Source organism: Enhydra lutris, unplaced genomic scaffold (assembly GCF_002288905.1).
Source record: "Enhydra lutris kenyoni isolate GAN:26980312 unplaced genomic scaffold, ASM228890v2 scaffoldscaffold15, whole genome shotgun sequence".
NCBI classification, from domain to species: domain Eukaryota; kingdom Metazoa; phylum Chordata; class Mammalia; order Carnivora; family Mustelidae; genus Enhydra; species Enhydra lutris.
The window spans coordinates 47,120,105-47,147,822 of record NW_019154099.1 but is presented as its reverse complement, the minus strand read 5'-3'; the positions used below and the strand labels follow the sequence as shown (position 1 = coordinate 47,147,822).

The following is a 27,718-nucleotide window of genomic DNA, read 5'->3' as shown; positions in this document are numbered from 1 at the left end:
AGCCTATATGTATCTCCTAGTCAGGAAGAAAAAAAAAAGGTCCTTATTAAAATCGGCACTTCGATTTTTTTTTTTAAAGATTTTATTTATTTGACAGACAGATCACAAGTAGGCAGAGAGGCAGGCAGAGAGAGAGGAAGGGAAGCAGGCTCCCTGCTGAGCAGAGAGCCCGATGTGTGGCTCGATTCCAGGACCCTGAGATCATGACCTGAGCTGAAGGCAGAGGCTTTAACTCACTGAGCCACCCAGGTGCCCTGGCTCTTTGATTTTTTTAAAAGCTACCAAGTAATCCTTCATTTTCTCATCTCAGAGTTTATCTGCCACTATGTTGATATCCAGGTGGCATGGGACCCCTGAGTGAAGGGTCTGATACAGGGGAACAAAGATAAAACAAAGATACTTAACGTGGATGAAAGGTGGGGTTGGAAGTGTAAGTCATTCAAATACATACTCTCTCCCTCTGTATTTTCCATCTCTTATTACATTTAATCTAGATGCTTTTAGATAAAGAAGATAGCAATATGGTCACTCAGCTGCCTTAAATTAGTATCTGGTAATGTCATGTTCAATGAAAAATGGTATTATTTATGGAAAGCTGTATTTCACACACAATGACGACCTCAATGGGGTCTTGTTAGGCGTTGGATTTAGACCACAGAGTACCAAACTAGACGATGAATGGATCTTTGAAATACACTGTAACTAGAATTTATTTCATCATTATCATTTATTCAACATCAGTTATTCATTATCTGGGCTAAAGATTTTGCATATTGGAGATCCTTTTCTGAGAGTTTGGAATTGGGCCTGAAAGGTTCCAATTGCTTTTTTTCTTTTTTTTTTTTTTAAGATTTTATTTATTTGTTTGACAGAGATCACAAGTAGGCAGAAAGGCCAGCGGAGAGAGAAGTGGGGGAAGCAGGCTCCCTGCTGAGCAGAGAGCCCAATGCAGGGCTTGATCCCAGGACCCTGAGATCATGACCTGAGACGAAGGCAGAGGCTTAACCCACTGAGCCACTCAGGCGCCCCAAGGTTCCAATTGCTTTAGAGGCTGGTCTCTTGAAGACAGAATATGCTAAATCTGGAAGCATGGCATTTCCTAGTAGGTGAACTGAGTAATCGAGAAAAATGCTCTGCCAAAATCAAGGACAAGAAGGGGTGAGAGGTGTGGAGGGAAGCAGGGAGAGAGAGAGCCAGCACTCTCCGTATTTGTTTCAGAAATCAGGCTGCATTCTTGCACTGGAGTTCTGAGACACCCCTGCATCCTTACAATAAATTCCCCTTTTGTCTGTTGAAGCTAAAAAATTGGTTTCTATTGCTTGAAACCAGTTTCCTAGTAGTAGTAACATGTCTCTGAAGTAATATCAAAGAACTCAAAATGAGCATTTGTTCTAAGATTCATTGATTTTTAATTTTCTGATATTCTCCAGAGAAATACAATAGGACTTACAAAATCACTGTTTGTGGGTGAGATTCTTTCCAAACCTTTTTGGTTCTTTATTTTGGTTTTTCACTCTGTGTTCTTCTCTTTGTCTGGGTCTCTTTCTGTTTATTTAAGTATTCACGGAAAGATTTATTAAGGTTATCCCACTTATCTAAACCTATTCAAGAAGAGGCAAAACTATGGTTTGAATCCATTTCCTTGTGAATTTCAGCACCGTTTTTCTCCACTATGCCATTGCTCTCGTACATGATACAATGGAGAAGGAGGGCGGGGGAGAAGGGAAGAGCTTTTCCCTCATAAACTGGAGAGACCAAACTATGAATTCTGAGAAAAAATTACAACTCTAAAAAAAAAAGATAACAATGACATTAAAATTTTGCTAGTTAAAAAAAAAAAAAAAAGTATTGCCATCCCAAAGAGTGTCACACTGTTATTAGACCATTCCCTGAACAGAATCATATTTTCCCTCTTTCTGACATATCTGACAGGTTATCATTGTGCATGGTCTTCTAGTCCTAGTGAATGATCACGTCACTAAGTGGTAGTCCTTTGGGGTGTAGATGTGACTTCTGACCGATCTGTGACCAGCATCCTTTACCACAGTAAGTTCCCACAAAGATGCCCTTTTCCCTTTGCAGCTGCTGTTGCTCTCTGCAAGGTTTGTTTCTATCTATAGTCCTACTCTTCAACCTCATAAACTACCCGAAGTCTTTGTTTAAAATGAGCCATGTCATTTCTGCTTACTGTGTACCAGGGTCATCTGTCAGATGGGATGATTTCCCAGCATTCCATGGCTGTACTCCATTTTCTGAGGTAGTTTGTATAAACCTCCTCTGGTCATTGCACTTAAGCTCATCCTGTAACAGCTGTCTGGGTAGCCTGCTGTCATCCATATTCTCTGCTTGGACAATCCCGATACATTGTTATGACAAGTATCACTTTAAACTATTAATCAATACGAAATGTGCAAAACATAGTGTTAAAGGACAGGATGTGTTCCTCTTCGTGATTTACTTGGGAGGGATGATGCTATAAACAGGGAAAGACAACGCAGGAGCCAAATGAGTGTTTCTAATAACTCATCACATAAAGACTCATGGAGAATATAGGAAATGAACTTGGTTTAAAAGATGGGCAGGATTTTAAAAAATGGGTGCCAGGAGAGGGGGTACTGGAGGGCACACAACAGCTGCTGCTTGTGGAAAACTCATTATGTTCCAAACCCTGTGCTACAGACCTTATATGTCTTATCTCCATGAACCCAGCCAGCAAATGAAGTTTGTATTAATATTGTTCTCCATTTTTATGGATAAGCAGGAGAAACTCATAGAAGTCATTTGTTCAAGTGGAGGAACAGAAATTCAAACACGGAAATTTCATGCTTTCAAAGTGTAGGTTATAGTAAATAATCTGGGCAAAAATATGGATGGAGAAATAGGCAAACATATTTCAGAATATTGGAATGTTAAAAAAAACATATACTGGAATTTGCAGTTGACATTGCTGCAGGCCATTTGATGGATGCCTTTGGAAATTCCTGGGCAGGGTAGGGATACGATAAAGGTATGGTTCAGAAAACTCAGAGGAGAACAATTACTGGTTATGAAGATCTGGTAAAAGTAAGAGTTTATATCTGTCTATCTATCTATCTATATCAATATTGGTCAAAACTCTGGGGTTAATGTAGGAAGAGAAAGAAAGGAAAAGATGTTTGGTTTACTGAAAAAGACAAAACAAAGAGTTATAGCTTGTTCTTCCTTGGCAAGAGGGCTTCTGTCCTACCAAACGTTCACTCAGATGATTTAGACTTTGTAAGGGATTGGTGTGGGAACAAATGAAGTGTAAAAAAAGACTGAAAGATATATTTTTAAAGATTTTATTTATTTATTTTAGAGAGAGATTGAGCATGCGAATCAGGGGAGGAACAGAGAGAGAGAGAGAAAATCTCATGAAGACTCCCCACTGAGCATGGCAGGGCCCAGTCTCAGGACCTGGAGATCATGACCTGAGCCGAAGGCAGCCGCTTAACCTACTGAGCCACCCAGGTGCCCCTATATTTTTAAAATTAGTCTGTCCTCAATGGTTTTGCTCTACTTTCCACCTTCACCTTAAAATGATCTTTTGAATTTTATGAAAAAGAAAATTTCACTTCAGGAAGAAAACAAGTAGTGAGTGTAGCTATAAATATAAAAGCATAATTCTTACAAATACTTTAGTAAAGTCCAAAGGAAGAAGTAGTTAGAAACATGTGGATTCTTTTTTGTTTTATGTTGCTTACCACAGTTTCCAAACAAATGATTCTAGTCCTCCTTTTTTTTTTTTTTTTGGTAAGAGATTATATATTTCAGTTGATTTAGTAGTTGGACTTCTAAGTAAAGAAATCAAAGTTGGGGTCCTTACCAGCAATGTGTATGATGTCGTTCAGTTAGTCCACTGATCATTTTGATTAACTTTTAAAATTGAAAAAAAATATGCATAGACATCTCAGGAAAGACATGTTTCTTTTCTTTTATCAGTGAATACTTGGGATAGGCATTTTAGAAAAGGAGGCCAGGGAGAACTTTTTCCATTAGCTATGACCACGAGCTGTGGACTAGAACAGCTGGGCCTGATCTGACAAATACCAGTTGTACATGTGAGATTTCTTCCCCTCAAAATACTATTCATGGTTCCCCAATGGGGATTTCTCTCTGACTTTGCTCACTACAATCCAGCTTACAGTGGATTTTAAAAATCTTTGATTTATTTTTCCCACAATGTCTGTATGTACCCTTAATGTTTTTGAATACTGATACCTCTTTTGCATTTCTCTTTATACTGGATCCAGGTTTTACCAAATATCATAACCTTTCTGTAAATAAAACCTTTGTGGGGAAAGTCGGCATAATGCTCCTGAATAAATAAGTTATGACCACCCCTCTCTTCCTCAGATCAAAGAGCAGCAGAAAAATGTGAAGGTTAGGGAAGAATACAGGGTTTATCAACTTTCTGTTTTTAAGCATCTGGTCATTTCTTTCTGTAAGAGTTGTAATATGGTAGCAGAGGGTACGGACAACGTGTGTATTTTTCATTCAAAAATTCATTCTGTGTTTTCATGTCTTTCCATGTCGTTTTTGTCTTATGACCAAAACAGTTCACATCCTTAGAGACTCAACAGCAGAAAGAGCCTAGAAATCTAAGTCAGATTGTGAGGGAGAGGAAACGTGAATCAATCACTGGTGCATCCAAAATAGATATGAAAAAAGCCAACTAAATGTTTGGCTTTTTATGTGGCACAAACTACAAGCTAATTATGATTCATGAGGCCATTCATTTTGAGGTCTGAAAGCTAATGTAACAATGGTTTTTAATTGGCCACTGAAGATTTTTTAATCGCTTAAAAAAATAAGCAAGTACTTAAATCCTACAGATAGTTCGGGAAAATAAAGGGAGATGTAGGAAACAAATTTCGCCGGCAATCTCAGATTCACAGTTGAAGGTACAGATGTCTGTACGACTACACAAATTATTTTCAGAAGTAAAACCAATACATTAGTGCAACTGGGAGAGACCAGCAATCCTATTTAACCTACAAAATTTTCGAATTTTTATTTTCCAAACTTCTTGATTATCTGTAAATTCCATAGAATCATAAACACATCTTTGAAGCACGGTTGCCTGATCTACATTCCTTAATTAACACACATTGTCCTAATATTTATATTCGCTAGACAAATAATTTGATCTTTTCATTTCCTCCAAGGCCTTGACAGACACAAATAAAATTGATGGCAGATGCAACTGCTCGTTTGGAGTTGCATGAGAAATGACCTCTTTGGGCCTTTTTATTATCTTGCTTTTTTCCAACAATCATGTTGTTTATGAAATCATCTTCAGCTAAAATGTTACTGCCAACCCTTCCTCTTTCCAAACTTTCTTCTAGTTCCTGTTTACATACACACGTTTCTTCATTCTCATCAAACATCTAATGTATTCCAGGCAATCTATGGCATATTTGTTTATATTCCTGTTTCCTGGATATGCCCGACTCAAGTTTGGCTGCACATTTTTCTCCCTCCTTGCAATTCTCTCTCCGTCGTCTCCGTAGAACTCACCCTCACCCATCCTTGAAGAAACAGCTTATGTCCCTCAAGTTCAACTTTTGTTTCTGACCACTCCAATTCACAGCAATCTTGGCCACTCAGTGCGAGTCACTCTCACACTGGCTTCTATAATTAGTTCACTCTTCTGTTGTTACTCAACTTCCTTGTCAAACATGTCTTATTAGCCTGCTAGTTGGCAAGAGCCGCGCTAGGAACCCTAGGAAGTACTTTTCACACGGTTCTGAACACAATGAATATTTAGTGCTCTAAATTATGGGTTGAATGGAAGAAAGAATTATTAAATGGTTGACTGACTGACAGTGAAGGAGTGAATCTGACTAGTTGCCCAGAAGTCAGCAAAGCACAGGAATTATGTCAGGAAGGTTAAAGGAACATGTTATTTCCCGAAGGGGTAAAGAAACATGGCACGAGAGGCTTACTTTTATTCAGTACAATGCATACAATAGCAGCGTTGAAATCTCAAAGGATCTGGAAGCCAATTGTTTAGGAATCTGTTGCCAAACTCCCCTAGACTGCTACAATGAAAACTTGATCTAAATTGATAAAATGGAATCATAGACAAAGTGTTATGCAGACGGAACTTCCCCCAAACTTGTATGTTTCTCACCGTAGATGGGTTGCAGGATTCCCAAATTAAATCTGTCCCCACCAAAAGTAGCTGATGAAAGACCATGGTTATAATACATTTTGCATCTGGGAAACACAGGTGATGACAAAGCATACGATAGGTGTGAGAGAGAAGAAGCAAACTCTACATTTATACAGCATATAACATACATATACGTATATGTGTGTATATTACTGAAATACACAACACTGAAATCTCTTGCCTCTAGAAATGTCTATGGTGTAGTGCCCACACACAAAAAACAAAACAAAACAAAAACAAAAAAAGCCCTTCCTCATAAATACACTTGCCCTCCTCTCCCGGACTCACCTTGGCTTGTCCGTCCCCAACTTTGCTGTCTGTTGTCCTGCCTAATCCCACACTCTGTCGTACATAATACTTGGCCAACTTTTTTCACAACCTATTCAATTCCATTGGTTTATAGCCAAGGAAAATGTCTCCCAGATAACATTTAAACAACAGATTTCACTGTCTTAACAACAAAAACAAAGACAGTCTGGAGATTTGGAGAAAACACTCATAACGTTTGGAAATTGATTTGGATATTTTGCTGGTTTTGGCAACTCTGGACAGTCTGCTGATCCATGTGTTTAGATACAGGACTAGCCTCCTATCTTGTATTAGGCCAAAACAGGCTTCACATATACTTGTATCCATCTAGCCTTCAAGGAAAGATCACCAAGGCAAGTGTAGGACTCTTCACTCATATGGTTTCCTAACATGGGCCACTTTCCTTTTTATAACATGATTATATTTATGATTATTCATTAATGACTTTTTCCTAGACTTTAAGCCCACAGGGGCAGGAATTGTCTCCTTCACTGCTGTATCCCGAGTGCTATTGTGGTGTCTAAGCAGTAATCAATAAATACAATGAAGGTTGGATGAATAAAAGAGCATTCTGAACTCAAAATCAGATCATCATTAGGAAACAAGACCGTATGATTCAATAAGATAGTGACTAATCTCTCAATACTCATTTAATTTTAGAGGCCAAGATAGACTGTCTTTCTGTCTTTGAATTTTTTGGGGTATGTAATCATAGTAAATTAATGAAGATTATTTCTTCATAATATTAAACTCCTTCCAAACAACATTTTGCTATTTACACCTGTTGTATCCCTCTTATTTTTTTGAAAAGTCCAAAGGAGTTCTAGATTATGTTAGTGAAAGCAAAGCAAGGATAGATGTTGGGAATAGGAAAAATTTAATTAAATCTATAGAGGAAAAATCCCTTAAAAGAGTAATAGGGAATTTTTGGCAAGGTAGACTAGTAAGCATTTCCTGAGGAAACCACATTTCCCCCCCCACACAAAAGCAGTCAGTCATCTGACAGCTGACTCTCCATCCTGACGGGTGGTTATTAAAGAGGAAAGGTAGAGGAGTCTAGTGTCACATAGCAAACATTGGCAGTCCTGAAAGAGTCGCCGCAGATGCTGCACCATGTAATAAAGTGTATTCAGTCTAGAGTACATGAATATATGCTTTCCACATGGAGGAGAAAAATGAATGGAAAGTTCAGCTGTGAATCCAAAGAGGCTACATTTTAAAATCCTTCATTCATTGGGATATACTATGGTTACATTGTAAACTTGGGTGTGCTTTTTATTTTTTTAATTTTTAATTTTTTTTTAATTTTTAAAAGATTATTTATTTATTTATTTATTTATTGATCAGAGAGTGAGAGGACAAGCAGGCGGAATGGCAGGCAGAGCAGGCAAAGGGAGAAACAGGGTCCCCACTGAGCAGGGAGCCTGACGCGGGACTCAATCCCAGGACCCTGGAATCTGACCTAAGCCAAAGTCAGCCGCTTAACCGACTGAGCCAACCAGGTTTCCCTTAATTTTTTTAAAAGACTTTAGTTATTTATTTGAAAGAGAGAGAGAGAGAGCATGAACACAAGCAGGGGGAGCAGCAGGGAGAGGGAGAAGCAGGCTCCTGCTGAGCAAGAAGCCTGATGTGGTGCTTTATCCCGGGACCCTGAGATCAGGACCTGAGCTGAAAGCAGACGCTTAACCGACTGAGCCACCCAGGACCCCCTTTTGTGTGCTTTTTAAATAAGAAAACATGATTTTGCTGAAAAGGAATATAGCTAAAGTCTTTAACATTAAGGAAATTTTGTAAATAAACTCTTAACAGTAAGGAGAAAGTCCTTAACAGGAAGGAAATTTTGTAAGCAAGAATGAGAAGTCTTGGGGCTCCTGGGTGGCTCAGTCAGTTGAGCAACAGACTCTTGGTTCGGCTCAGGTCATGATCTCATGGGTTGTGGGATCAAGCCCTGAGGCTAGCTCCAAGCTCAGTGGAGAAGATTCTCTCCCTTTGCCCCTCCCCCACTCTCTCTCAATCACTCTCAAATAAATAAATAATTTCTTTTTCAAAAAAAGAATGAGAAATCTTAAACCCATACTCTACCTAGTCTCATTTTTTTTTAATAACCAGTCTCATTTTGGTAGCCTCAATAATTGGCTGTGATCTCTAAGTATAGACCTAGATATAGGTATCTAGAAATACTTTTATGTCTATTTTTATTTCTCTTGCAGTTTCCAAGATTCACGTCATATTCTCAATGACTCTGTCAGTTTTTAAAGACAGTTGAGCCAACTGATAGCCACGTGAAATGAAACTGATGTATGGAGAAGAGGTTAACAGGAAACATTATTTTGTTTCTTTCAATATCAACTCAATAAGGTATAAAATGGAAAAAAAAATGGTTTCCCTGCCTTCTGTGATACTCAAATGTTGATTATGTCTATAGGTAACATTATTCTGATACTGGACCATGAAATTTATATATTAAACTACGTGTTTTGGGGGGGCCTGGGTAGTTCAGTGAGGTAGGCGTCTGCCTTCCGCTCAGGTCATGATCCCACAGTCCTCCAATCGATCAAGTCCTGTGTCTGGCTCCTTGCTCCATGGGGAGCCTGCTTCTCCCTCCACTTGCTGCTCCCCTTCTTGCTCTCTCTTGCTCTCTGGTAAATAAATAAGTAAAATCTTTGAAAATCAACAACAACAACAACAAAAAGCTATACATTTTCCCGCTATACATTTTTTAATCCATTGCTAGGGAAAAAATTATTTCAATATTTCAAAAGTTTCTTGGAGCTGTACTCTCCCCCACCTGGCTTGTCAAAGTTCATACTAGACATTTGATTTCATAAATAAGCAGGAAATAATCTGAGTCGGAGAATTAACAAAATGTGTTTGCCAGAGGGGTGGGGGGTTGGGGCTGAAATAGGGAAGGAGGATTCAGAAGTACAAACTCGCAGCTGGAAAATAAATAAGTCATGGATGGGGATGAAAAGTATAGCAGAGACTTTTATTTTTTTAAACAGTGTCTTGTGTTTTATTCAAAACTCAACTTCTGTGGGGATTAGTCCTATAAGAAAACCTTGACTTAGAGGTGGAAAAAGTCTGTGTAGATCAAACACTTTTTCTGCTATACAATATTTATCTACGTCTGGGGGTGGGGGGAAGATGTTTTATAATTTTGGTGGGAAGTATTTTCTCCCCTGAAAGTGGTCTTAGAGCATTTGATAAGGTTTAAAAAGTTTGAGCACAAATGTCAAGCCAGATCATACCCGTGGGTGGTAGTGTTGTGATAGGAAATCCTTTCTTCTAGAACAGTAAAAACTGGTTCCTTTTCCATATTATCTTTAAGGTGGCATGTGTGCATCAAATTAGTTATTTGGTTTTGCAGGAAAGCAAGATATGGCCTGATTTAAACAATTCTGGAAAGCATCACAGTTTCTATAAACGAACTTGCCATTAAAGAGGTGTGCTGAGGGGTGGGGAATACCAAAGGAAGAAAGACTAAAAATTAGTACATTTTCCATTGCTTCTCTCTGGACTGGAATCAGTTTCTAAGCAAGACTCCCATTTAATTTAAAGAATCCTTTAGAGTCTACCCACACTGAGAGACAGAATGAAGTGGCTCCTCAAGGAAACATAATGTTTGTAATGTGCCTCTATTTCTGTAACCTACTTACCTCATAAAGCCTGACAGATGACTACATAGCACAGTTTCAAATTCATGCAGGGCTCATAGTAAAAACTCTGGTGTGAACATTATTTTATTTATAAATATTTGTATTTATATATTTTTATTTAAAATTTTTAAAAATAAAATATAAATAAAATGTAAATATATATATATATACATATATATATATATATACATATATATATATTTGCAGTGAGATGTTGGTGTGGAAGAGTATGTCTTAAAACAGAAAGTGCTTTCTCTCAACATTATGAAGCTTATAAACCACTCTCTACACATTCAATAACTTTAAAATATTGCCCAAAGGATGGCTGAAAAATACAGATTTCAGAATCAGATTATCATAAATCAAAAACTGGTCATTCCAATGGAAAACCGAGATAACACACTGCTTTATGCACTCGTTGTTAAAAAAAAGAACCGGTGGTTCCACTTAAATTTTTATGTATAGTTCCAAATACTAATGCATTAATATAAACTGGTGATCCTCGATGGCTTTTTCTCTTCTCAACCTATGAAAGTGTTTACAATGAATGTGAGTTGGAGTTACAAATGAGTCACGGTATTCACACAAGGGGAAAACCAACACCACCCATCTTCTCTGAATAAAAGTCAATGGTCAAGCAAACTGGGGATTATAAAAAAATATAAGGCAAAACATGGAACAGTGTTATTACAACCTTGATCAGAATTATTTCACCTAATTATAGGTAAATATAGCATACATTTATTTTTTTATACAGTCAATTTTTAGTTTTCCATGAATATAATGCCTATGTAGAAAACGGTCTGAAGAACGTGTCAGAGATATGAGCTTATGTGTAGAGAACTTATGAAGTAGTAAGGAATTTATTTGACAAAATAAATGATTTGGTCTGCATTAGTCATCTTGGGAGGCCACATACACCTTAATCCCACGATGAGGCCACTATGAAAACAAGCATGGGACTTCTCTTTTGGAATTCTTCCAGAGCCTGATGTGACTATGGATTCGAATAGTCATAGAAACAAAGTTATGTCTTTTAGTAATAAATTTCACTTTTGCCATCAGCTAGAAGCTATATGAAGATATTTTCATTTGATTTTTCAAAATGTGAGACTGATTTTCCTCTTTGGCTTATGACTGGGGACCATGCAGCACCCTGAAGAATTATGACCGAAGGGGAAGTCCAGGCAAAATGACACCTTAGTAGGTCCCTCAAGTGTACCCCAAGTCCAGAAACCTAGTGGAAGACATATGCAGCAAACGCTTAGTTGTACATAAGAAACCACAAAGTAGTCATTACTGAAGAGCGGTATCATCAAAGTAAATGATGGTGTCTGCGGTGCTGGCCTTTCTGTCAAAGGCACGGAAGACATGCTATCATTGGGTCCGCCTTCCTGTCTAAAGCATCCGGTATTTATGTGGGCTACACGTGGACAGGTGTCCTTGACTGAGGAGAAGCTAGAAGGACTTAGATAATGGCTAGTGAAAGCTGCTTCTATGGAAGTGTTGTATCCTGGGTTTTAGGGGGGTGGGGGGGAAAGGTTGAGGTGTTCTGCTGCTAAAATTGAAAGATGATGGAAAAACTAACTTAAGGCAAGCCCCATCTTTTAGAGATGGCAACAGAAGGAAAATAACCAGTCAGTGAAGAGAGGGAGTTTTGTCCAATCCTTTTTCCACCAGGCACTGATTTTCACGTGGCCTTTGACAATGTGCATCAGGAAATTCTTGTGGATGAGTAGAAGAAATATCAGTGACTAACGGTTATGTTATGGACTCTAAGCCAACTGCCAGACAAGAAAACAGCCTTGTCTACTGGATCAGGAATTTGGAACAGAGCACGACCCTTGAAATGTCTCGATCACCTTTCTATCAAATGTAAAGAATGCTCACCAGATTTGGAGAGCACATAGAACTGAAGCAGACAGACCATGCATTTGATGAATAAGTAAGAATTGCTTAAACCACCAAAGTACTTCAAAGTCATTAAATGACCTAGAAAAATAGTTTTAAGTGAAAACATTTCAGAATAAAAGTAAACTAACAGTTGTGCTCATGTTCAACTGATCATTGTGTAAATAAAATATGTAAAAGACCTGATTTTACAGGGGCCAGAAAAAGACCTAGTGGTTTAAATTTTGGGCAAACTGCTTGTAATAGTAGAACCAATCTGTCAACCTTAAAGCTCTAATACAACCAAATGAAGCATGCATAAGTTACTTTAGATATTTCTTTGTTGTTTTTTTTTTAAATTTAATTTTATTTATTTATTTGACAGAGATCACAAGTAGGCAGAGAGGCTGGCAGAGAGAGAGAGAGGGAAGCAGGCTCCCCGCTGAGCAGAGAGCCTGATGTGGGGCTCGATCCCAGAACTCTGAGATCTTTACCTGAGCCAAAGGCAGAGGCTTAACCCACTGAGCCAGCCAGGCACCCCTCTTTCTTGTTTTAAAGATTTGATTTCTTTCTTTGGCAGAGAGAGAGAGAGCACAAGCAGGGGGAGAGGCAGAGGAGAGGGAGAAGCAGTCTCCCAGCTGAGCAGGGAGCCTGACACGGGACTCCATCCCAGGACCCTAAGATCATGACTTGAGCCAAAGACAGAGGCTTGACCAACTGAGCCACCCAGGTGCCCCTAAATTAAGACTTTTTGTGACAGACTGACAAATATCAAAGGAATTATAATCCGCAGCATTGGAAAAAGTTTCATTATTTCACATACACTGCCAACAGCGTCCTGACAGCATGCATTAAACGCTTTAAAAAGTATATAGTTTTGACATCTTACAATCACAAATTTACATTTAACAATTTTTCCTAAAGAAATGGTCATAAATACATTCAAACATGTTTGTACAGTGAAGATTATCAGAGTGCTGTTCATGATGATAACAAACAGAACACAGCCTTACTATATCCAGTTCACAAGGAAAAGGCTGAGTGGCTTACGAACACATATCTCTTTAGTGAAATACTATATAGATTTTCAGAGCCTCTATTCAAACGAGATTTTGATTGATGAAAATGCAAAGAGGTTAATGATACGTTGTTGAGTGAAGAAAGCGGATTACAGAAGAATGAGTTCTATGAAATCTTTTCTAACTACCTGTCTCTTGATATTGTTATCGATATTGTTATACAGCACACACATTCTACATATAAAATGTTGTTGTTATGCCAAAAATGCCGATCGTGTCTAGGTTTTTTCCTTGTATTTTTTTCATTGCAAATTCATTGTTTGTGTAACTAAATGGGAAAATGAATGTTTAAACAAACAGATAAGTCAAGAGATTTAAAAAGAGAACATAGAACCCATGTTTAATTTCAGGCCCATAACAACAAAATATTTCGTTTTTTCCTGATTATCAAATCCATCTATCTTCATGAAATAATAATAGGAAATGCACAAAAGTTTAGGTAAGAATATAGGTCTGATTTTCAAAGTGCTGTCATTTTCCTTGTTACCCATCAGGCAGGAAAATGCCACTCTATTTCCCAGTGTTGGTATTGGGGCTTCTCACGTCCATATTCATTCCAGGCCAAAGAGAAGGGGGATTTATAGATATGCTCTTTCAAAATATGAGGATAGTTTAGCATATATGTAAATGACGGATGGAGAAGATGTACATGTTTTCAAGAAACAACTAATTTTATGTAAGTTGTGTAAAGACCAAATTCCTGGAGCCCTTCAACTGTTCCAACCCATTGCCTTGAACAGTTGGGGACCAGTGCTGTGTTTCTTGGTTTAGCAAATCTTTCTCTGAGGGAGGAAGGACTGTGAAGAAGGAGAATCAGCAAATTGCATGGCCAAGGCACAGCTGTCAATTTAAAGGTAACTTCCCTCGAGGTTCAGAAGTCAATAGAGATAGAGAGGATAAAAACCAAATAAAGTGACCTCACCTAAACTCGGAAAAAAAGGGGGTTGGGGGAGAACTCACTAGCAGTTGACTCACAGGATAAAACATTAAACATGACATCAGCATGGTTTGCCTTTTTCTGATGGCTATTTTAAGGACATTTTAAATAATAAAGTACACACGGCAGTGTGCACCATGAACATTAAAGTTTAGGGCAGATAAATTGAACATGTGGTATGGTCATTCATAGCCACTTGAGAATATGAGTTTTTGGTTATTAATATTACTTTTATGTTTTAACGTTTTTAAATTTTCTTTCTTTCTTCTTCTTCTTCTTCTTCTTTTTTTTTTTTGCTATCCCTTTGTATTTCTACTATATCCATATGTTCGTCTTTTTCTCCTTTTTGTATTGTTTAACATGTCCTCCTCACATGAAAGACTCTAGGGAGGTAAATTTACCTAAAAAGGAACACATGTCTTACTAATAATTTTAGACTTCTGCATTATTTTTAAGTTTTCCCAATTAAATGAATAAATGCAAAACCAAAAGGAAAACAAAAACAAAAACACAATTCTTAACAATCAAGAAACTGAGTCTCTTTTATTAGTGTTGGAGAAAGACAATTCCAGGAAGCACAGGGATTACGTAGCTGAGGAAAAGAGTAAGAAAACTTTTTCTCCACAAAAAATTAAGGAAAATGAATAGCTAAAAGCTACAGACGCACTTGTAATGTGCTATCTTTTTGTTTTTTTAATATTTTATTTATTTATTCGACAGATAGAGATCACAAGTAGGCAGAGAGGTAGGCAGAGAGAGAGAGAGAGAGAGAGAGAGAGAGAAGGAAGCAGGCTCCCTGCCGAGCAGAGAGCCCGATGCAGGGCTCAATCCCAGGACCCTGGGATCATGACCCGAGCCGAAGGCAGAGGCCTTAACCCACTGAGCCACCCAGGCGCCCCAAATGTGCTATCTATTAATCTGGTATGAATTACTGATGGACATCAGCCATAGAGATCATATACACAAATAACGTTATAGAACAAAAATAAAAAAAAAATGGTTCTGACCCATATTTTACATTTTCACCCCAGAATCGGCCCCCTTAGCAGTCTTAGGGAAAAGCCACAGGGCGTTTTTAAAGCACTCTTAATAATAACCTGCACGTATCTGACTCTGAGTCAAAACTGGGCCTGCAAACACAGTCATGGACCCATCAACATACATTTATTGATACTGCACAGTAAATACGTCACTCAAGGAGCACACAGCCGTGTGCCAGCTCCTTATCCTAATTGTCTATAATACAGTAGATAAGACGCAAGTTACTATAATGTGACCTACAGAGTGAGTGCCGTACAAGAGATATGAATAAAGCATCTGGGTAGTTTGGAAAAGGAAGGGATTAGTTCCAGTGGGACACAATAATCTACCGTTGGCATAGAAACCATGAGGAACCGCATCAAATATTTGGGATGTGGCCCATACAGTCATAGATGCCTGGTTCTGTAAGACAGACAGCCAACATATGTGAAAGCACTTGGTCACTGAAGTGATAACTGCTTTTCCTTTAGTCATTTCAATTTCCACATGCTTTAGTATCTCTGCCAAAGCCATCCATTTTTTTTTAATTTATGCATAAGATTATTTTCTAATTTAGTGTTTCTGCAGGATGGTATGGTTCCATGTACAGATTTCACCAAATTACTGGCTTTATCCGAACAGCAGAGTGAGTGGCTTGTGGGTAGAAATAAGCCCTTGTAGATCACCCTTAGATATAGGCAAGGGGCACAGATGAGTCTTTAGAGAGTGACTCCGTGTGGCCATCACAGACACCTACAAAACAGAGCAACGTCGACTGCAAATGGCAAATCTGTCCCTGTAGGTCCGGGAAAAGGAGATACGATATGATAATTATCTTTCTCTGCTTTCACTCATATGTGGAATATAAGGAAGAGCACGGAGGACCATGGGGGGAAGGGAGGGAAACCTGAATGGGAAGAAATCAGAGAGGGAGACAAACCATGAGAAACTCTGGACTCCAGAAAACAAACTGAGGGTTACAGAAGGGAGAGGTATCAGGGGATGGGTAACCAGGTGATGGGTATTAAGAAGGGCAGGTGATGTGATGGGCACTGGGTGTTATATGCAACTAACGAATCGTTGAACACTACATCCAAAACTAATGATGTACTATATGCTGGCTAACTGAACATAAAAAAAATAAATAAATAAATTAAAAAAAAAAGAGGATACTCTGACTTCTCATTGCTTTTGAAAGTTCAAGATGAGAACAGGTGCTCGACAGAAAGTGAAAGCTTTATTCTTTCCCACAGAGTTGTCTTGATTTTAAAGTACCACAAATACCCAAGACACAGAAAACTCAGAGATATCTAGCACATGTTGGAAATGGGGGAGGGAAGGGGGGAGGAACCTATATTAATATTCTATTAAAAAGCATTATTTGTTCCCTTGATTATAATCATAGCCTTATAAAAATCTCTTATTTCCTTTGCAAACCTAATGAGAAATATGATTATTAGATTTACACTTACTGAGTGCTGTCAATGTGTGTCTAACCAAAAAAATTGCTTCGATTATCCTGTGCCAAATGGAAGGATGCAAAATAATTCCTTAGAAAAAAGCCAGAGGTTATGTTTTTCAATTGTTTAGGGGGGAAAAAAAAAACAAGGCCCCTCTAGGCCTCCTTATTATATAGACAGCAGCGATTGACAAGCTGTATTAAAGTGAGGGGCCTTGTGAAATCTGTGTTATGAATCAAGAAGAAGAAGTGACTAACGTCTATATAAATGCTTCATAAGCCATCCAAATCAATGCTAACCCATTCCCCTTATTAGGATCTGGAGATATCGGACCAATTTTTTAAAATTAAAAAGTGATAAGCAGTGTACAAGAAAATGAATATCATAATTTATTTGATGTCATTTTAATGGATTCAATTTACTTTTTTCCTTTTTGCCAGTGTTGAGTTTAATTGTAGATGATAAGTCTTGGCTATTATTGTAAATATATCTTTTGTGCTCAAAATTACTTACAGAATGCTAATCAGGCTTATTTCCTGCTCAGTTCTATTAGCTTAGCCCTTGAAAGCATAGTTCCCAAGATTTAGAGACAGTTTTTGAATAGTCAAGATCTCCCTATGGCACTGGGAAATTAAATTCGGTTTCTTTCCTGCCTTTGCAGAACGCTTATTCCATCAGGAGTAATTTACTCTAATTAGGGGCTATGTGTTCTGAAAATATAAGTATTTCTCATGAAAAATTTAATGTTGTGTCGTCTTTATGTTCCTGTCAACTTCAAGAAGAAACTTACGACCAAAAGCATCTGATAGAAGAATGTCTTTGACCTCAGACGAGGCCCAGGGGAGATGTTTGGTGTTCAGATGGCAGGGACTCTAATTAGTTATCAGCCTACACGTTCCAGCCACATGACCAGATAATCACATAGTGTTTTCCATGTCTAATCTGTCTTCTGTACATGGTAGGAACTGATATTGTTTTAATCTCCCTGTCACCAGGTAACATTTTGCCGAGAGACAGTACCAGGAGGGAGTGTCTTAATACCCAAAAGACATACCACTAGGCATAATATCAGAAAGAACCACTGAGGGTCATCCAGCTTGCATATCTAACAAGGTCTATTCAGAGGTCTTAGAAAATAATCTACTAAATTTAAAAACACAGATGACTGCTATGTCAGAGATGTTTTCTGGACTTCTATGATATCCTTGCGAAGCATAAACCAGGCTGCACCACATTTGAGCTCCCTGGTGTATATCTTCTTACTTTGTACATCATGGGAAGGCAAAGTGCCCTCAACTTGGAAACAACCCGTCCAAAAATCAAGGGCTATCTCTGTTGACCTCTCTAGTCAGTGTCATTGTTTGGTAGATACTAAAATAACCGAAACAGGGGAACATAAAACCAAAAAGGATTCTGTAGGACCGACTCATAAGATAGAAGATATTTTAAGGTGCTCTTGCTTTGGTTTTGGCGTCAATTGCTTTAAACAGGTCATATGAATTGTGTTGCACTGTTGATCATGAGCCACAACTCACCATCAGGGTGTCCTGGTGATCATCTTGGTAGCTAGATCGATTTCTGTTCACTAAAGGGCCAACTGCATCATGAGTTTTAGATAGAAAATCTTGCTACCTTTAAAATCAATTGGGATTTTCTCACTTATGCACTCTGAGGAACCTAAGCTGATTATTAAGCCTAAAATTATGTCTGGCTTTGTGACCCCATCTTTCATAAATTCCATGAGATTGTTATCATTTTAGAAACTAAAGGTTCAGAAATCATATCATGAGGTCACCAATTTCCCAAAGAGGCTCCTTCATAAAAATGAAAGGCATATTAGAATGATCCCTGACGTGTTGCTATGATTTTCCCCAAATTATCTCTTTGCTCCTGAGGTCAACACAGCTTTCTTCACTGATCAGAAGTATCAGTGTCAGTGAGGTATTCAAATGCAGGGCCTATAGAGCATATCAGATAGAATCATCAAAAATTCAGTCATGAGTAATTCCAGTGGGCGTAATCTCTGGGTTCACCAATTTTCCTTCTCCAATTCTCCAGTTTCCTATTAATTAATTCCTAACAATTTGATTCATAAGCGTTAAGAAAATTTTTCGAGATACATACATAAATCCAAGCCTACTAACCAACTGTTAGGTTGATCACTCTTCACCGTATTTATTCAAGCTAAATCACATTTATTATTATATTTGTCATTTCCTTTGGTGTTCTCATGTTCTTGTCACCTTAAAAAATAAAAACAGTTACATTCAGTGACTTAAATGAGTGTATTTGAAGGCAAATCATTTTCAGGTTGTGCACGGCATCCCTTGTGTTTACTGTGCTTAAAAATACGATTGCATAATTTTAAATATGGTATTTGTGGCATCTGTTTTCTAAACAGATAACCAGTGTTTAAAGATACATATTTACTTATATTTGAACTCTGTCTTTGGAACCGCACATTCTTATTTTTCTTGGATTGAAGAGAGAAGGGAACCACGCATTGTGCTAATATGAACCAAATTACATAGGAATTAACTTAAAATGTGATTCAGTGGTTCAAAATTTTTTTTTAAAGATTTTATTTATTTATTTGACAGACAGAGATCACAAGTAGGCAGAGAGGCAGGCAGAGAGAGAGAGGTGGAGGCAGGCTCTCTGCTCCGCAGGGAGCCTGCTGCAGGGCTCGATCCCAGGACCCTGAGATCATGACCTGAGCTGAAGGCAGAGGCTTAACCCACTGAGCCACCCAGGCACCCCACAGTGGTTCAAAAATTTTTAACGTATCAGTTAAGTTTGGTTAAAAACATGTATTCCACCTACAGCAAAACCAAATATAATTTAAAATTAATCACATAATTTCTGCTTTCTCAGGTTACCTTATGGTCTGATTAGAATTGACATTTAAGGGGCAAATTTCCAATATTTGATCAAATTTTATTTGTGAAATAGTACAGGGATAAGAATAGGAAAAGGAACAAAAAAAAATCAATGATGAGAGAAGCTCAAAATGGCAATATTGAATATCACACTGATCTACAAAACTCATCCCATGCCTGTCTATCAGCGTTAGAGCTGGAAATCACATAGAACCAAACAATGAATAAGATTTCAGTTTCAGTGTTAATGGGTGGTCTACTTCACCCTGGTTCCCCAAGCCATCACTCAGAACAAGAGAGAAACAGAATTTTTATGATGCATCAGTATAGCCAAGCAGAGGTCAGAATAAATGTTTTCCACCTTAGGCCTGATACTTCCCAAAAGGCTTTTATGTTGCAAAATTTAACAGGGTGTGAAATAGCCAGGATTCGCACTAGAAAGGGCCACTTGGCATCTTCTCCCTGGCAATAACCAACTTCAGGCCAACCTACGCACCACCACGACTGTTTCAAGCTCTTTCTTAGTATTCAAGCTTGGGTGTTTTGCCTTTCTCACAACAGGATAGGGGCTATTCCAGCAGATCTTCCACACACTCTGATGTCCAAAAGAAGACCGCGTTCTAAAAGCCAGGAAAACCATTAGAGTAAAATGTGTTGATTCTAAGAGTTGGCAACCCTCTTGCCAACTCAAAACTCCCAAATTTTGGCTAGCTGCGATTTTCATTTCAGTTAAATTCAATATTTTATTCATTCCATGAGAATGCACCGATAGCTATTTCAATAGCATTCCAATTAAAGTAACTGAGCAGAAGGTCTCTACATGTTCTCATAAATGAAAAAAGAAAAAAAAAGCAATGGTTTATCTGTATTTTCTTATGACTAAGATCCAATTGGACTATGAATATATACACCAGCTGCGTCACTGGCAAAAATGTCATCTCTTGATACACACAGGTGGGTTTCTTTTATATTTTTTATTTTACTTCTTGTCACCTTCCTATCTTTTCCTCAACTAGTCCGACTATGTACTTTTTTATGTCCCTATAATAATATTACAGTGATTTACATTTGCTATTATTTTACTCTTTTAAAAATTCCTATGGTATTATAATACCACTACAATTCCAGGGCCAACATAAGAAAAGTGTTATTAGAGATATTAACTTAGATTACATCATACAGGAGTTAACAATTTGCTAAATTTTACCAATGAGGAAGCCTACACATCTAAGGTATGTTTTAGTTGGGCGGGTATGCATACATTACAAAATATTAGTAATAAAAAAACATTTTTCTCATTACATAGAATTAGCCAGTGTTGAAAAATAGAGAATATGCAGCAGAGACATAATTGGAAAATTATGTTCTTGTTCAAAGTCATACTAGTAACAAAAATACTTTTTTCTTTAACCATCCTTCTTAATCATCTAACCTTTCTAATCATTTTGTTCCTCCCCTGATTCTGCCCCAACTACGGTTTTGCCAAATATTTTTGAATGACACACAGTGGAGCCTTAAATCTATTGCTTTGTAAACAACAATTTTGCTCTCTATGAATAATTAAATACATAATCCTTTTCAATCATTTATTCGTTCAACACATATTTATTAAGCAATGTGTAACTGAAAAATCAAGATTTTCATGATTATTGATACACACATGAAATATATCTAAACAGTTGTAAAGCATGAACTGAACTTGAATTGTTAAATATAAAATCTCTAACAAAAGGCACTGAGGTTCTTTGTCAGCCTGAAGCATTTGTCCATGCTTAGGTCACGTCCCGTGGCATATCACATGGTCATCTGTTGCTTGGCACATAGCGAATGCTCAATAAATGTATGTCTTTTAAGAAGAGGCACAGCTAAATTACTCAGATAACTAAGAGCCTCATTCCAGTTGGGATCATTAGGGAAAAAAACCTCTGAAATGGAATTATCTCAACTAGATCCTGACACTCAGAAGTAGCTCTAAGGTGGGCTGTTTCCTACTCCCCCCACACCCCCACCCCCATCTAATTTAGTCTTTAATCTCTACCATGGCACTTGTCTTAGGTATATTAACCTATCTCTTTAGAGGTCCAATTCTTGTGCCTGCATATGTGAAATGTATGTTTCTCAATTGTTGCTCATGTCTCATGAAATCCTTATACTGTTGGAACTATATATGTAATCATTCCAGTTATGTATTAAGTAAATAATCTTGGATTTTTATCTTTATAAGCTTGTTTTACAAACAAAAGCATCATAGGGCTAATTTATAACTTTACTAAAGGTTTCACATGGAAGAAATCACATTCCGTGAGGACTACAGAGATTTTTTTTTTTTTTTTTTTTTTTTTTGGTTCTGGAAAGAAATCTATAAACCTAAACTATAATCATGACATTTAAAAATAATCACCATAGTAACATACTTTCAAAATTTTCACCCTGCAGGAAGTTACTGCAGTTTCATTTACTAATATAGTTGAATTTTGAAAGGTGTTCACTTAAAATATCCATACACATAGATCTCTACATTTATGCAACCTCAGTGTTCAGTGTTAATTCAAGTCAAGCAGTACCGCCTTAGGGTTATCTAAAGCCACCTATTAATGAAGACTACATGATGCGTGTTTTGCTTAAAACACAGATGGTAAACTTTATACAGGGACTTGTGACTGTGTTGTGTTTTGAGAGAAAATTCTGGAACATCTTGCCACCCACTAAGCCTTATCTTTCATCCATACATTCTAAGATATTGGTTGGCTCACTTGTTTGGGGGCTTCGAAGATTTGAGAGGTAGGAAAGGGAAGTTGGTTAATGAATGTCTAGTCTGTACCAGCCTGAATTCTAGATGCTGGGCACTGAGAGATTAGAAAGTCCTTGAAGAGCCTACAGCCTAATGAGGATAACAGATAGATAAACAGACAATTACACTACAGCCCATTAACCATGTTGGCAGAGCCCAAATTGATAGAGTCATTCTGCAGGGCAATTGGGCAACATAGAAGCTGTAAAAACGTGCACACCCTTTGATCCAGCAAGCCTTCTTCTAGACATACATTTATCTCCAGGTACTTGGTTTCTTTGCTACGCTTTCCCCATAATTTTACTATGATCATGCATTCCTTTGCTATTATACCAGATTTGGAAACTGAGAAGTGCAGGATGGACAGAAAGGTGAAGGAAGACAGGAAATGAGGTTGTGATTAAGATTGGGAATCTTAGGACGTTCTCAGGGAATTTGGATTTTCTTTAAAAGAAGTAGGAGGGGGGCACCTGGGTGGCTCAGAGGGTTAAAGCCTCTGCCTTCGGCTCGGGTCATGATCCCAGGGTCCTGGGATCGAGCCCCACATTGGGCTCTTTCCTTGGTGGGGAGCCTGCTTCCTCCTCTCTCTCTCTGCCTGCCTCTCTGCCTACTTGTGATCTCTCTCTGTCCAATAAATAAATAAAATCTTTAAAAAAAAAAAAAAAGAAGTAGGAGGGAAGCAAAAACATGGGAGATTTGAAGCATTGGAAATCAAGTCTCCTACTAAGATGAGTTGTAGGTAGCTCTGTTTCCTTTCTTTGGCCACTGTTCTTATTATCCTAAGCCTTCCTCTTCTAAATGCATTTTTCCCTAAGACTCCAAGCCTGCCCCTCTTCTCTTCTCTCTTCTCATTCTCTCTGAAAACTCATTCATTCCAAAGCTCCCAGAAAATCTCCCCTTTTTTCAGACGAATAGCAAATCATTCATTTTCAGCATCCCTACTCTTCCAAAGATAAACTCTCACATTCCCATCTGCCTTGTGCATAACTTGAAAACATACTGCTTCTCAAACCAGATTTATGATGTTCCTTCTGACACCAGCTCCATCTTCTGACTTTTCTTTTTATTAATGCTACCACAGTTCTTCAAGTCATCTCGGTTCATTTATGAGCATTCCCATCCCCTGTTATTCTGTCTCCACCAAAGCAATCAATGGCTAGGATTTTATCACAGGAAAAAAAAAAAAAAAAAAGGCAAGCAAAGGGAAGGAAAGGAAAGGGAAGTCTCTCCTTCCACTATAACAAACCCTAAACTTATAGCTCTTCTAAGAAATAAGAGGAAAACTCCCAGTAATTAGAGCTAAAATAGATTCATCTTTGTGCTTATGGCTACTGACCATTAAAGACAAGCTTAATTAAGGAAACATATGTTGGGAATAGAAAGTAAAGAATTAGATTCCTGAACACAGATTTTAGGGATTTATGAGGCTATCATATACTAATCTGTGAAGTAAAAAAAAATAATAATAATATAATCTCTTATGTAAACCCTGCAGCTTCTTTGAAGTAGGAATTTGAAGGCCAAATACACTTAAAAATTAAGTAAGATTATTCTTTGTTGTGCATATGTGTGTCCCACTTTGTTATAAAAATTTATTGCAAAATGTCTAAAATTTCAAAGAGGTAATTTAAAATTTTTTCTTGTGATGGATTTATAGAGGATGCTCACCAGATACCTATGGATCATGACTTATATTCTAGCATAAGTGTCTCTTTCTTGGCATTTCAGCTTCGGAAAGTTCACTTAATACAGAGGTTCACCGGATCGTATTGTAATGATTAGCCATAAAATAGGCACTCTCCATATTTACTGGCATAATAAATTATTTTTAAATCTGTCATTAAATGTATATTTAAATGTCAATAATATATTCAATTCATAGCTGTTTTACTTGGTTTATATATTTCCAATGCCTATGGAAGCAAATTCCTGTGATGCAACATTAGCTTTAGTTCTCTCGGGAAGACATATACACTCCTACATTTGTTATGTTGAGGAGGGATAAGGCCACCCTCACCTAAGTACAAAGTTTATGGCAACATCCAAATCTACCAACAGTTTAGACTCCACTGGAAGTATCTTTATAGTTCAGATGTGTGTGACCTGAATGCTGAAGGTTTATGCATCTGGACAACACACCCAGAGAAGATGAATATATAAAAGATGGGACAATATTAAATAAGAGTCCTTTATTTGGCATTGGTATAAGAGCAAACAGTTTGGGGAGGAGGGGCAAAATGGCGGAGAAGTAGGAGACCCTGTTTCAACCGGTCCCCTAAAGTGAGCTAAGTATCTACCATAACACTCTGAACACCCATGAAATCAGTCTGAGATGTAAGATTATACACTTCTGGATCTCTACAGGGGCAAAAGACAGCAGTGGAGAGGTAAAGCGTACTGGGAATGACTGGACTGATATCTGAGGATAAATAGAAGGGGGAGGGAGCCACCAGAAGTGACACATTGGAAAGTAATACCCCAATACAAAAAATGGCCTGTGATTGGGAACGAGCATTAACTTGGAGTCTAGTTAAAAGCCCTCAAAAAGAGCTAAAGATCTTAAGGGGCAACTGGTAGAATCAGGTGGTCATGGGCACGGGCCTAAGCCCATGGTCCCAGATGGCCACTGCCAGAGACCACCTGTGCCAGAGAAAGTGTAGTGTCGGAGCCTCCAGTTCTGGGTCCCAGAGCCATCAGGGCTGCGCGGCTTGAGGACATATGGTGGGTGCTCTCTAGAACCATGGCCTTTTGCACTTAGTGCTCACTGAGCCACCAAAGTCTGAATCGCGCTCTGCAACTGCTCCTGACAGTGCTCTGTGGGGGTGCTGGCCGGTAGTCTCTAGGACCAGCCGAGAGTCTGAACACTCCCAGCCCAGACTTGAAGGAACTATCTCAGACAGCAGTCCTGGCAAAGTTGGCCACTGGAAGCAGGTTCCCTGGACCATCATTGCTTGCAGTTTTGGCATGGGGGTGCAGGGACAGGCAGGAGCTTTGGGCGACCCCTGAGATGGTGGCTGGGGATGTGCACTGCCTGTGGGAGGTTGCATGGCTCAACGGAGTTTGCAGAGGGGGCGACTGTGTGTTCTGGACCACCCAGAGGGGAGCAGACTGAGGCTTCTCTCTGAGACAGAGGTCTGGGTGCAGTTTGCTTTCCTCTAAACCTCCCAAAAGCCAGAAAAAGCCAGCCGTCAAAGAACAAAAACCTCCAGAGAACAAAAGCCTGAAAAACTGGTTTCCACAGAGCCCAGCCCCTTGATAAGGGGCAGAAGGACTCAACCCCAGCAAGACTGACTGAAAAACAATGTGGCAGTCCCCTCCCCCAGAAAGCCAGCTGAAAGAACGAGAAGACAACCACCACAGGGTCCCCATAAAACTGTAAAACCCCAGTAACAGGGGAAAGCAAGATATTAAGCTCCCGGTATTGCCCTAAAACCTGTGTATTTCATAGATACAACTTTTATTTTTAATTCGTTCTTACTATTCTTGTTCTTTTTAATTTTTTAAACCTACTTACCATTACAACTACAGGTTTAATACAACATATTCCATAATAACCTTTTAACTTGAACTTTTCTCATACATATACCTGTATTTTTTCTTTTCTATTTTATTTTTTTTAATATACATATAGATATAAGCTTCACAGTAATCCTTTTGCTCTAATCAATACTACTCCTACATATCAATCAGTTTTAATTTCCCTTTATCTCTGGAAAGTTGAGTCCTTAAACAAAGATATCAAGATACACCCAGGAAGAATCAAAATAACTTTCCTCGCCCACACTGAGGATTTAGAACCACCCTCCCATCTTTTTCTTCTGTCAGTGTTACTGTGTATTTGTTTTTATTCTGGTATTATATAAATCTTATACTTGGGGTTCATTTTTTTTTTTTTTTGGCATGGAGTTTTTTTAATTTGCAAGGCAAAAAGGTTACATTTAATGGGAAGCAGAGGTCATGTTAATAAATGCTCATTACGAAGCTGCTCTAACACAGAAGCAAGGGAAATACTCTGGGCTATCCATCTACAGTCCCAATCAGAGTTGGTAGGTCAGTATAAATCTGAAGAACACCCATATGTCCAAGTTGCCATCTCAAAAGCTCTCATCCAGGGGAAATAAAAAAGTGAACATTCTTCTAGTCTCCTACTCCCCAATTAAGTAAATGGGAATAATTCAGCCAACGAAGTTCATTACAACAAGGTGCAGGATGGCGCTGGTGAAGAGAAAATCAGCAAAGGCTCGCTCTGGGGAGATGCCTTGGAAATCTGCCTTGTTCTGTGGGTTGATCTGTATCCTGAGGCAAACCACTAGGATGAAGCTCCCCACACAAGAGATGAAGCCCGAGAGAAAAGAGTTGAAGGGGAAGGTCCCCACGAGGAGACCTTTTTTTTTTTTTTCTACATGGGTGAGATTCAGAGACTAGCAGACTGCAGGTTCTGGGAAGGATAATGACTCTGCTCTGCCCTGCTCGCCGTGCCCTTCACCATGAATCTTCCCACCAGCTGACCCAGAACCTTCCTCCAGGGCCAGGCTTTTAGACACTGCACACCTAACAACCCTGTCCCTGCTCGAGCTGGTAAAGGCAAATTCCAGACTAGAAAAGGGCAGGAACCGCCTGCTACTGATTCTACACGCATTTTCCATCTCAGTACCATGGTTCATTTTTTCTTTTCTTGGGTTCTTTTCTTTTTTTTCTTGTCATTAACTTTTATTGGTCTTTTTGTCTGTTTTTGTTTGTATACCTTATAAATCTTACCTTTGGGGCCCTTTCTAGCTAGATCTTCTGTTTTTTTTTTTTTTTTTCTATCTCTCTCGTTTTCTGTTTTCTTTACATTTGGTGGTGACTTCCAATTGCTCAGAAGTGTTCCAGGGTGCAGCTTGCCTGGATCACAATTGATATATTCAGCTACATATCCCCTCAACCACCTCTCATCAAAATGACTAGGAGTAGGAACACCCAACAGAGGAAAAATTCAGAGACTGTGCCCTCTCCATCAGAGCTATTGGATATGGACATAAACAGTATGTTGGAAAGGGAATTCAGGGTAACAATTATCCAGGCAATGGCTAGGTTGGAGAAAACCATTAGTGACAATGTGGAATCGATTAGGGCAGAAGTGAAAGTCGCCCGGGAATGAGCCACCAAGAATGCTATCAGTGAGATGCAATCTAACCTAAATACTCTAACAGCAAGGGTAACCCAGAAGATAAAAATAGTGATCTGAGGACAAACTGATGGAGAAAAAGGATCAGGAGGAGGTTTGGAACAAACAGCTTAGAAGCCATGAAAACAGAATTAGGGAAATAAATGATGCCATGAAACGTTCCAACATCAGAATTATTGGGATCCCTGAGGGGGTGGAGAAATAGAGAAGACTAGAAGATACAATTGAACAAACTCTCGATGAAAATTTTCCCAGTCTGCGGAATGGAACCAGTGTTTCTGTCCTAGAGGTAGAAAGATCACCCCCCAAGATGAACAAATCTAGAAAGACCTTG

General features: G+C 38.5%; 1 protein-coding gene across 1 annotated transcript in view; it reads right to left on the bottom strand.

Annotated features, from left to right (window-relative positions):
• Positions 1-27,718, bottom strand: part of LOC111146965 (glypican 6) — a 1,144,597-nt gene that overhangs the window by 454,490 nt on the left and 662,389 nt on the right. The gene's annotated exons all lie outside the window — the stretch shown is intronic.